At 40.0% G+C, this 11,532-nt stretch overlaps 1 long non-coding RNA gene across 1 annotated transcript; it reads right to left on the reverse strand.

The window, feature by feature from the left end:
• Window positions 1–7,853: 7,853 nt before the first annotated feature.
• On the reverse strand, window positions 7,854–8,267 carry LOC307157306. Its single transcript, XR_013820926.1, has 3 exons — window positions 8,214–8,267; window positions 8,045–8,100; window positions 7,854–7,931 (listed from the first exon to the last, which is right to left on the reverse strand). It is a non-coding gene; the product is annotated as an uncharacterized lncRNA (long non-coding RNA).
• Window positions 8,268–11,532: the final 3,265 nt, after the last annotated feature.

The raw sequence follows: 11,532 nt of genomic DNA on the forward strand, positions 1-11,532 counted from the left end.
TTCGATCTCGTCGCACCAACCGTCTGCTCACCTCTCCCATGACACTTTCAACAGTTAACTCAGATGTAGAACCCATGCAAATTGGCTTAACACGCATCAGCGAGGAGGAGAGAGAGAGACGCATTCGACAGAGCTTATGTTTGTACTGCGGATTACCGGGACACCTAAGAGCAACCTGTCCTACTCGTCCACCCCGCAATCCCACTGTGGTGAGTTCAATTCCCAAATCCACTACTAGTTTAGAGATTGCAGTCACTCTGGAGATAAATGGGAGGGTCGTTGAGACAGTAGCATTGATTGACTCGGGGGCTGCAGGAAACTTCATCGATATGTCTTTCGTGAAAAATAATAATATTCCCCTTGTTCCCTATGACTCTCACTTGGCAGTCGAAGCGCTAGATGGTGCCCATTGGTCAGACTTCTGTCTTCACAACTGTCTTCACAACATGCCCATCAAGAAGAGGAGCGAGACTTCTTTAACAGATCCACTTCCCAGTGTCTATCAGGATCTAGCCGAGGTGTTCAGCAAGGTGAAAGCATCCCACTTACCTCCTCACAGAGCCAGTGACTGTGCCATAGATCTCCTCCCAGGATCACAACCTCCCAAGGGCAGAGTTTTTCCGTTGTCACAACCCGAAGCAGAGGCTATGAGATCCTACATTCAGGAGGAACTCGCCAAAGGTTTCATCCGTCCCTCCACGTCACCCGCATCAGCAGGCTTCTTCTTCGTCAAGAAGAAAGATGGAGGTCTTCGTCCCTGTATCGACTATCGATCTCTCAACGACATCACAACCAAGTTCCGTTATCCTCTACCACTCGTCCCTGCTGCTCTCGAACAACTCAGACAAGCAAGATATTTCACCAAACTGGACCTTCGTTGTGCCTATAATCTCATTCGCATTCGTGAAGGGGACGAGTGGAAGACTGCATTCTCCACCACGACGGGGCACTACGAATATCTTGTTATGCCGTTTGGCCTGTCCAATAGTCCTTCCGTGTTTCAGGCTTTCATTAACGACGTTTTCAGAGACATGCTGAACCAAAGGGTAATTGTTTACATTGATGACATCCTGATTTACTCCGAAACTTATGAGGAGCATGTTAAACACGTCAGAGCAGTCCTGAAACGTCTCATTCAACACCAACTGTACGCCAAGGCAGAGAAGTGCGAGTTCCACCAAGAGACCATCTCCTTTCTCGGGTATGTGATTAGCTCTGGAGGGGTCGCCATGGACGAGAGGAAGGTACAGGCGGTAGTTCACTGGTCCCAACCTACCACTCCCAAGGAACTACAACGCTTCTTAGGATTTGCCAATTTCTATCGGCGGTTCATCCGTAACTTCAGCAGTATCGCTGCCCCTATGACATCCATGATCAAAAAGGGAACCCAACGTCTAACCTGGTCTTCAGCAGCTATAGCAGCGTTCCGTTCACTAAGAGAGAAATTCACGACCGCTCCCATCCTGCACCATCCCGATCCCGAACGTGAATTCATAGTGGAAGTAGATGCTTCCAGCACAGGCATTGGGGCAGTGCTTTCACAACGCCAGGGTGAACCTCAACAGTTTGACTCACACCCAGGTCCAAATAGTGAATCCTACATCGTTGCGCTCGTCTCGGCGGCGCGGTCGCGATGAGCCTAACTTTTCCGTATGGAACGACTTTTTCAGGGAGAAGCCACAAAATGAACCCATCGGTACCATAATTCATAACTCATAATCGGCCTAAAGGTGTGACGGAGCGTCGGACCGGGAAAAAAACACCAGATTCGTTGGCCTCGCGCGGCGTACTTTCCAGGCCCGTGAGACTCACAACTTTACGAATGCCGTCAACGTTTTAGAAATCGCTCAGTGAGCTCACCGAGCCCTCTCTGGGATTCGCAAAAGGTTGAGCGAGCGCCCGTTCCCACCGAGTCTGGTATCGTAGCGTCCGGCCCGCTCTCCTGAGAACATCGGTGTCTTCGATTTCGACGTACGCCTGGCGGGTCGTTTTTTAACGACGTTTTCGAGATTTTGGCCTTCACTCTGACCGATCGGTGCGAGAGTTAAACCCGGGACGGGCCGCGTTTGACGTGGGATTTCTCGCTCGTGGAACGACGCACAGCAAAGTGCTTGGGCTCGTTGCGAGCGGCAAAACACACCCTTTACAATGACATAAAGAATATGCATCCTGGGTTTTCGGATTCCGAAAAACAGCCGTTTTTGTGCGGTGAGTGTCACGATCCAGTGGCAAGCCCAAAATCGAGGCCAGTTTGACCCCTGTGTCTCTCGGCCCTCGAACAACGCACAACAGTGAGCAAGGGCTCATGTGAAACTGCAAAACACAAGCTTTCCAATGATATAAGACTCACTTTGACTGGACTTTGTTTTGATGAACAATAAAGAAAATTGTACAGGCGGCAATGCCAAACACCAGCAGTGCTTCAAGGCCCTGAAACGGGCTCAACTGCACCTCTTCTCTTTCCAGATGGGAACAAGTTACAGTAAAGGCATTCATATTTCTGTAAACTACACATACTCAGCTTTCAGGTGATGTCCAGCAAATGAAAATAGCTTCACATTTGACTGATTTACAGAGATTTTGGTGAAAACTGTTTCACAGCAAATCTCTGAATGACACAGACGAGGGCTATTCGACCCCGGTTCCTCTCGAGCCACGAACAACGTACAACAGTGAGCTTGGACTCACGTGAAACTGCACAACACGAGCTTTGCGATGATATAAGACTCGTTCCGGTCGGACGTTGTTTTGATGAACAATAAAGAAAATTGTACAGGCGGCTTTGCCAAAAACGCCAGCAGTGTTTCAAGGCCCTGAAACGGGCTCCACTGCACCTCTTCTCTTTCCAGATGGGAACAAGTTACAGTAAAGGCATTCATATTTATGTAAACTACACATACTCAGCTTTCAGGTGATGTCCAGCAAATGAAAATAGCTTCACATTTGACTGATTTACAGAGATTTTGGTGAAAACTGTTTCACAGCAAATCTCTGAATGACACAGACGAGGGCTATTCGACCCCGGTTCCTCTCGAGCCACGAACAACGTACAACAGTGAGCTTGGACTCACGTGAAACTGCACAACACGAGCTTTGCGATGATATAAGACTCGTTCCGGTCGGACGTTGTTTTGATGAACAATAAAGAAAATTGTACAGGCGGCTTTACCAAAAACACCAGCAGTGTTTCAAGGCCCTGAAACGGGCTCAACTGCACCTCTTCTCTTTCCAGATGGGAACAAGTTACAGTAAAGGCATTCATATTTCTGTAAACTACACATACTCAGCTTTAATGTGATGTCCAACAAATGAAAATAGCTTAAGATTTGCCTGTTTTACAACCATTTCCAATTCAGGCACTATTCTCCTTTTTTCCTTCTTATTTTTCTCAAAAAATAACCAGGCCAGGAGACTCAGACTTTCAGTTGTGATACACCAAATTGTAGGCCCGGATGTACCCGTTCCATCAAGCCCAAACACATGAATTTAGCACAAAGGGAAAGCTAACAATAAGCACTGTTTTAAAGCAGCGCCCTTAGTGTTTTCGGTGGGTTGAGGCCACATTGCTGCCTATGGGAAGCGCAATTGACCTGGACTCACCGATTTGCTTTTCACTCAAAAGCCTCGTTTGACCCCTGTGTCTCTCGGCCCGCCAGCAACGCACGACAGTGAGCTTGGGCTCATGTTAACCTGCGCAACACAAGCTTTCCGATGATATAAGACTCACTGAGACTGGACTTTGTTTTGATGAACGATAAAGATAATTGTACAGGCGGCTCTACCAAAACAGACGCAAATGAAAAAAAAAAATGTCAGAGTGATTCCGCGTGTATGTCTACGCCGTTAAATGTCAGTGATTCCGCGTGTATGTGTACGCCATTAAATGTCAGAGTGATTCCGCGTGTATGTGTACGCCGTTAAATGTCAGTGATTCCGCGTGTATGTCTACGCCGTTAAAAGTCAGAGTGATTCCGCGTGTGTCTACGCCGTTAAATGTCAGAGTGATTCCGTGTGTATGTGTACGCCATTAAATGTCAGAGTGATTCCACGTGTATGTCTACGCCGTTAAATGTCAGAGTGATTCCGCGTGTATGTCTACGCCGTTAAATGTCTGAGTGATTCCGCGTGTATGTGTACGCCGTTAAATGTCAGAGTGATTCCGCGTGTATGTCTACGCCGTTAAATGTCAGAGTGATTCCGCGTGTATGTGTACGCCGTTAAATGTCAGAGTGATTCCGCGTGTATGTCTACGCCGTTAAATGTCAGAGTGATTCCGCGTGTATGTGTACGCCGTTAAATGTCAGAGTGATTCCGCGTGTATGTCTACGCCGTTAAATGTCAGAGTGATTCCGCGTGTATGTGTACGCCGTTAAATGTCAGAGTGATTCCGCGTGTGTGTACGCTGTTAAATGTCAGAGTGATTCCGCGTGTATGTGTACGCCGTTAAATGTCAGAGTGATTCCGCGTGTATGTCTACGCCGTTAAATGTCTGAGTGATTCCGTGTGTATGTGTACTCCATTAAATGTCAGAGTGATTCCGCGTGTATGTGTACGCCGTTAAATGTCAGAGTGATTCCGCGTGTATGTGTACGCCGTTAAATGTCAGAGTGATTCCGCGTGTATGTGTACTCCATTAAATGTCAGAGTGATTCCGCGTGTATGTGTACGCCGTTAAATGTCAGAGTGATTCCGCGTGTATGTGTACGCCGTTAAATGTCAGAGTGATTCCGCGTGTATGTGTACGCCGTTAAATGTCAGAGTGATTCCGCGTGTATGTCTACGCCGTTAAATGTCAGAGTGATTCCGCGTGTATGTGTACTCCATTAAATGTCAGAGTGATTCTTACAAATTTTTACAAATAGAGAGTATGTAGGCCTACTATACTGTTGTAGCCATTAAAAAAAGCGCGTTTCATATTTGTTAAAATATTATAATGTTATTTTTTTTCCATTTATGTTGATTTATGAAAAGTGAACAGCACGACCGAGTAAGATAGGATGCGCAATATGAGACATGGAGCGGGTCAGACATGATTTTGACCGTTGAAGTTGAAGTTGTTATAGAAAGCCTTTCTTTAAAGTGAATTTCGTTTTGTAAAAATTGTATCTTAATTTTAATCAATTTTTCATAAACCAATTGCCTGTATTTAATGAATGGCTACGAAACAAATATAACGGAGGCGCCGGCGCGCTCACTTGCATTGCACGTGAACTAGAGCACATCCTAACTTAACGAAACTCAGTGTATGCCTCACACAGACATGACAAATACATCAAATACACAAAGCTTGAAATGTCTTTAAACGAAATAATTCAAAACGAAAAAAGAAAAAGGCTACTCTCTGATTATGTAATCCATTAGGCCTATTTATGTGCATTTCTCTCTATAAGCGCGTTCACACGGAGATGGCGGTCGTCAACTTCATCTTTGCAGCCGAGTCGACACTTTTAGAGAAAACACTTGTTTATTAATAAAAATCAATACACGCGTCACCGGATTTACAGATGCCACGCACACGTTATTTCGAAATAACGAGATATTGTGTTGAAATAACATTATTATTAATAATAGCCTACATCTTTTAGAATAGTCCTATTTGATTGAATGCTGAATGTTGCGCTTGTTCAATTTAATAAAATTAAAACTTTAATTGTGATCATTAACATAACTGAATATTAAATATTTAGTGACCAAGTTTTGCGCAGCTCCCCGTCAATGATCTAGCACCCACTCAGCATGCTGTCCCTGCAGAGAAGCTACGTAGGCAGTGTTATTATTATTATTTTTTTTTTTTTGTTCCGTTACCTCCAACCCCCGTTTTGAGTCGCCGGACCCACCCCCCCCTCTGCGCTCCGGGACCTCCCACTTTACAAATTAAGCACTGGTAAAGAGGTTCTATTGAGTAAGATAGAGGCCTATCTTTAAAAGAATTTAGCAAATGAACGTGAACTAGTTCATTTTTAGATATGTGAACTTAGTTCATTTAAAAAAAAAAAAAGAACTATGAACATGAACTAGTTCATTATCATCTGTGTGAACTGAACTTTGAGCTAGTTCTTTTTAAGTATGAACTGGCACAACACTGGCTCTAACAGACACACACACACACACACTTGCACTCACAGGCAGACACACACATACTCACTTGCTCACACTCGCACACACACACTATCACTTACACACACTCTCACACAAACACACGCCTGCACGCACACACTCACACTCTCTCTCTCTCACACACACACACACACACACACACACACTCTTTCTCTCTCTCTCTCTCTCTCTCTCTCTTGGAGTTTGGGGTGTGTGAGTGTCTCACGGGTGAGAGGATTGAGCGATTTAAATGGGCCTTTTTCTGGTACTTTTTTTCTAGTTTTTTTCTTTTTCTTTTTCCTGTTTTAGGTATTTTTTTTTTTGTTTGCTTTTTCTTTTTTTCTCACGATAGTTTTAGGTGAGCGTGTTTTTCTTTGTTTGATTTTAACTTTTTGGCGGGTGTTTGAGATGGAGGCTCACCCGAGAGGGTGTGACTCCTCTCTCTCACTCCGCCATGGAGTTAGATGCGTACCTGAGGCCGGTGTTGTACCGAAATCCGACTCCCCGGACAAATCGCACTCCCCTTCGCGTGCACGCGCAAGCGAGTTTAAATGCACTTCCTTTGCCATGATATCCGTTTATCGATCGATTTTTTACACTGCAAGCACACAGATCCTGCATGAAGCTTTGTCTACACTTAAATAAATTAACAGAAAGTGAACTAGTGTGGATAAAAGATGCAAAAAACAAACACAAAACAAACAAGAAAGCAAAAAACATGGCAGATCATTTCAAACTATATAAACTTCGACGAAGGAATAAAGCTACCAGCTATCAAAACAAAACTGTTAATTTCACTTAATTTAACCGAACTTATCGTTTGTGTTAAACACGCTATGGTTCATAGGAAAATATTGTATTAAGCCTAGCCTATCTCCCCATTAAAAATAATAATATTTAACCTTTTTTCACGAAGATAGGCTTTAAGAGTTCATCAAATAGGCTACATACTGTGTATATATATATATATATATATATATATATATATATATATATATATATGGCAAATACCTGTCTTTTTGTTTGTTTCTTTTTTGCTTAATTGCGTCTTAAAAATAGAAATAAAACAAATTATTAGTGATAAATGACAAAGCTAAAAATGTAAAGAAACCTTAGACACTTTTATTAATAGTTATTTTCCAGCACATTAGGGCCCCAAAAAGCATTATTTATTTCATTAATTCTTTCACTTTAACATCTTACATAGCTTATGGATATAGCCTACAATTAAAATAGCTGGAGTAGCACACTAGCACACTACTGCCCCTGTCACATCATGGTTTAGAGATTGTGTGGTGACAAAAGCATTTGATTGTAACTGCATTAAGATGGGTTTTCCAGGGGGAGTTGGATTTTCACAGCATTAAAATACAGACTGGTGAAATCACACTCCCCTCTCCAGCACAGGTGTATAAGGTCATAGACTCACCACACTACTGCCCCTGTCACATCATGGTTTAGAGATTGTGTGGTGACAAAAGCATTAAAATACGGACTGGTGTATAAGGTCATAGACTCACTTTAGAGATTGTGTGGTGCAAAAGCATTTAACTTCATTAAATTATGACAATTTAAATTTTTGGGTTACCTATCCATTTAAGAATTTGAACTAAAACAAATTACAGTTGAAAAAAAAACAAATTAATCTCTATTTACATTCTATACACTGAATAACAATAACAAAATGGCACTAAACACTTAACTAAAATGAACTATTTACAGTCTATTTACAGTTTTGATTTCTAAGTGCAGGCCCGGCAGATGAAGCTCTTGACTTTCACTGTTTTGTTTGCACAGTTGCAGTGAAACCACCTTGAGCAGACATCACAGCGTATCTAAACATATTAATATACATATTTAGTAAATACTCTTACAGTAAAACAATAACTGCAATGCAAATATATTGAAATCAATTATGTTTTAACACAAAAAAATGTGGTAAACTTACCCAGTAAGTTCCATTTTCCCTCTCCCCACAGATGAAACACAGGTCCATCAGGTCTTCTAACAATGATTCCAGAATAGAAAATAAGGTAGAGTGTGATATTAAACACCACATTTAATTTGAAAACATGCTTAGAGTTAATATAGACTCATTGCAAATCCAAAATTCTTACCCGTGTTTTTTAGGAGACAAGTGGCAATTTCCCACCTGATCAATTTTACGGCTTTTACAGAGGAGGAAAAGTCTATAGTCTCCTCCTTCGAGATGCATTCTGCAAACTAAAAATAACAGATAATGTAGTTCTGAGGCAAATAGTTATACAGTGTTACATTTTATAATCGCTATATTAAGTTGTAATCTTTTCAAATTATTTTTTTAATCAAAGCTGAAGAGGTGTGTGAGAGAGATATAGAGTGATATATTAGAGAGAGAGAGAGAGAGAGAGAGAGAGAGAGAGAGAGAGAGAGAGAGAGAGTGTGTGTGTGTGTCTATTTCTGCTTTTTCAACATTATATAAACACTGATCCTGTATTAAATGCACTTTGATCGTTTAGTTACTTTTAAGACAAAGGCCCCACAGGAACTGCTGTCTTTTTGCAGTGGGTGTGGTAGTGTGTCACACATCCACCTTGCTCTGTGATGAAGACCCCTTTGTCTCATGAATGATCTGTATGAAATGGAAAAGAAAACTGTAAAAGTGGAACAGTGCTCTGCAAGTTTTTTACGCTTTCAAGTTTCATGTAAGTTGCTATGAAGGCTGGATTACCTTGTCACATCCCGACATCTCTTTATGTTGGTTTTGCTCTCCCCCAAGGGATTCAGGTATAAAGCCCTCCTCTCTTGGGGGATCATGACCTTAATGTGAAATTTTTAGGGTATTAGATCTCACAAGGAACAGCCTAACCACAACACATACAGTATATAAACATAAACAATGTGTAAACAACATGTATTTTTTTATTGCAAAACAACATAAATGTTTTAGGAACATAACTGCATAAAAAGACAAATGAGGTCATGAGAAAGTAATAGTACCGTCAGAGTCCAATGGTTGCAGTCATTAATGATCCCAAGGATGTATTTATAGTCCTGGGGATCCAGCTGGAATAATTTAATGTAACATCACATTAATCAAATGTATTTCTATTTTGGAGAGTTGCCAATAGTTTTTACATTAAGCTTCAAGTGAATCAGACTGGCAAAAATTATTATTATACACCTTAAATTAAGTACATGTATCACATCATCTTTTGTCATAATGGGCAGTTGGACTCATTTAGGTGTACCATGTCAAAAGATAGTTCTGGTCTCTTTACCTACACTGTAAAAAATAAAATCTTAATAAAATCTTTAAAACATGGTCAATGCTGTCAGCTACGGCTGCCAAACAAAAAACGTAAAAATAAAGTTAAATATCCTAATTTAAATGAAGTGCCAAAAAGTTTTACAGAAATTTTCCTTAAATGTTTTACAGAAAAACACTGTTATTTTACAGCTATTTCCTGAATTATTGCGATCAACCACCTTCATTGTAAAAGAATCCCATACAAAAAACAGTCAAATGACTGTCAGCAATGGCTGCCATACAAAAACCGTAAAATTCATTACTGTGCAAAATACTTTTACAGAAATCTTCATTAATCTTTTTAAACAGAAACTTTTTCCTGATTTTTTACTGAAAAACATGCAGTTAATTATATGCATGATTTGCTGTGACTATACATCACTGCATCAGCAACTACACAGTTACTGTCAGTTAAATAAAGCAACATGCAGCATATCATCAGTGTTTCTCTGCTCATCCTGAACTGAAGCTCAGGCTCTACTCTTCAACACAATGGTGACACACGAAACACACCATACAGAAACACTTTAAACCCCAACAGAACATTAAACACTACCAGATCTCAGGATCTCAGCATCTTCACTTATTACAATCCAGACTTTATTTCTTTCCTACTAACATTCTTATTGAGAATTAACAGAGGTTTAGAAGTTGAAGTTTTATTGAAAAGAATAAAGAGAACTATTATTAAGTATTTTAATTAAGTATTTAATTAAATACTTAATTAAAAGTATTTATATTATAAGTATTTATTTAAGAGTATATATTAAGCATCTTACATTTATTTACATAAATAAGCATATAGAACACAAACATCATAACAACATACTACCGTTTTGCTTTGTGGTCATTTAATTTGCATTTTTTCCCTGTTCAGTTAATGTTTACTGCTATTGAGTCCTAATAAATGCAATTTCAACTATTTCTGAAGTGCTTCTTTTATCAAGAACACCGCTTTCTCTCATAATGCAGTGAAACAGCCCCTGCACGTGAGAATAATTGATTCTCGAGTCATCGATTCACCAATTCAGCACCATCGCCACGGACAGCACATGGTAACGTTGCACTTGCACGCAAGAAGGTATAATAGTTGTATTGTATTGTATCTTCTGTTATAAAGGTGAAGATTGACCTTTCGTTGATTAAAGAAATAAACACAGAATGTTGTAAATAAGCACATAATTAGCACATAATGTTAGGTGTTATGTGTTTTGACTAGCCTATTTTTTGCATTTTGTATAATAATATCTCTAGGTAATGAATATATATTAACAAAATTGCTTTATATATTATATATAAAACATATATAAAATACATATAAAAAGGGCCTAGTTGATTAATTTTGCCTGGGGCCCTCATTCAACAACGACGTCATTTTTGCCGCGCGCACCTACGGGCTCATGCGGACGCGGTGAGTAGGCATATAAACCTAGCTTTAAGCCGCTTCCTAGGTAACTTATGGTTTGAAGAACACACCTAAAAATGATAAACTTTTAGATAAGTTATTCCCTTAAGTTAAGAGTCTTCGTAGCGCGCTAAGTGACGACGTTATTGGGAAATGCAGCCTTGGTCTTTCTTGAGGGTGCTGAAGCACCTGCTAACGTCGCCACCCATGCTCAAACATATTGTGTGGCATTATGTTTTTTTTTTAGTGTGGCCATAACATTATCATTTTAAAGTTTTGTGATTTATATGTATTAGGTGTTTGAGCTGCATTTTCGTGAAAACTGCAATTATTAAATATACTGAATGTTTACTTTATTTCTAATAATTTAGGATTGGTACAAAAATTGCTTGTAAGCAATGTCACTCAAGACATATGCTACAGTTACTTCAGAAAAACAATTCGATGAATATTGATAAATAATTATACAAATTAAGAGATTACCTTGACAAATATATGCAATGTAAGACCTATATTTTTACCTTATGTCTTTTTATGCATCTATAATGCATCTATAGTTTGAATAAATACGTCATGGAAATGCTTAACGTTAACGTAGCAAACTTTGCCGCCTGTTGATTTTTCCCTCCGCGTTTTAACGTTAATGGTTTGGCATTTTGCTTAAACTGTAATAGATTGAAATTGAAATTCTTGTATTGAAGCTTTTTTGCACTCTACCAATAATACAATTGCTAGATTTTGA

Source organism: Squalius cephalus (assembly GCF_949319135.1).
Source record: "Squalius cephalus genome assembly, chromosome: 4".
NCBI classification, from domain to species: Eukaryota; Metazoa; Chordata; class Actinopteri; order Cypriniformes; family Leuciscidae; genus Squalius; species Squalius cephalus.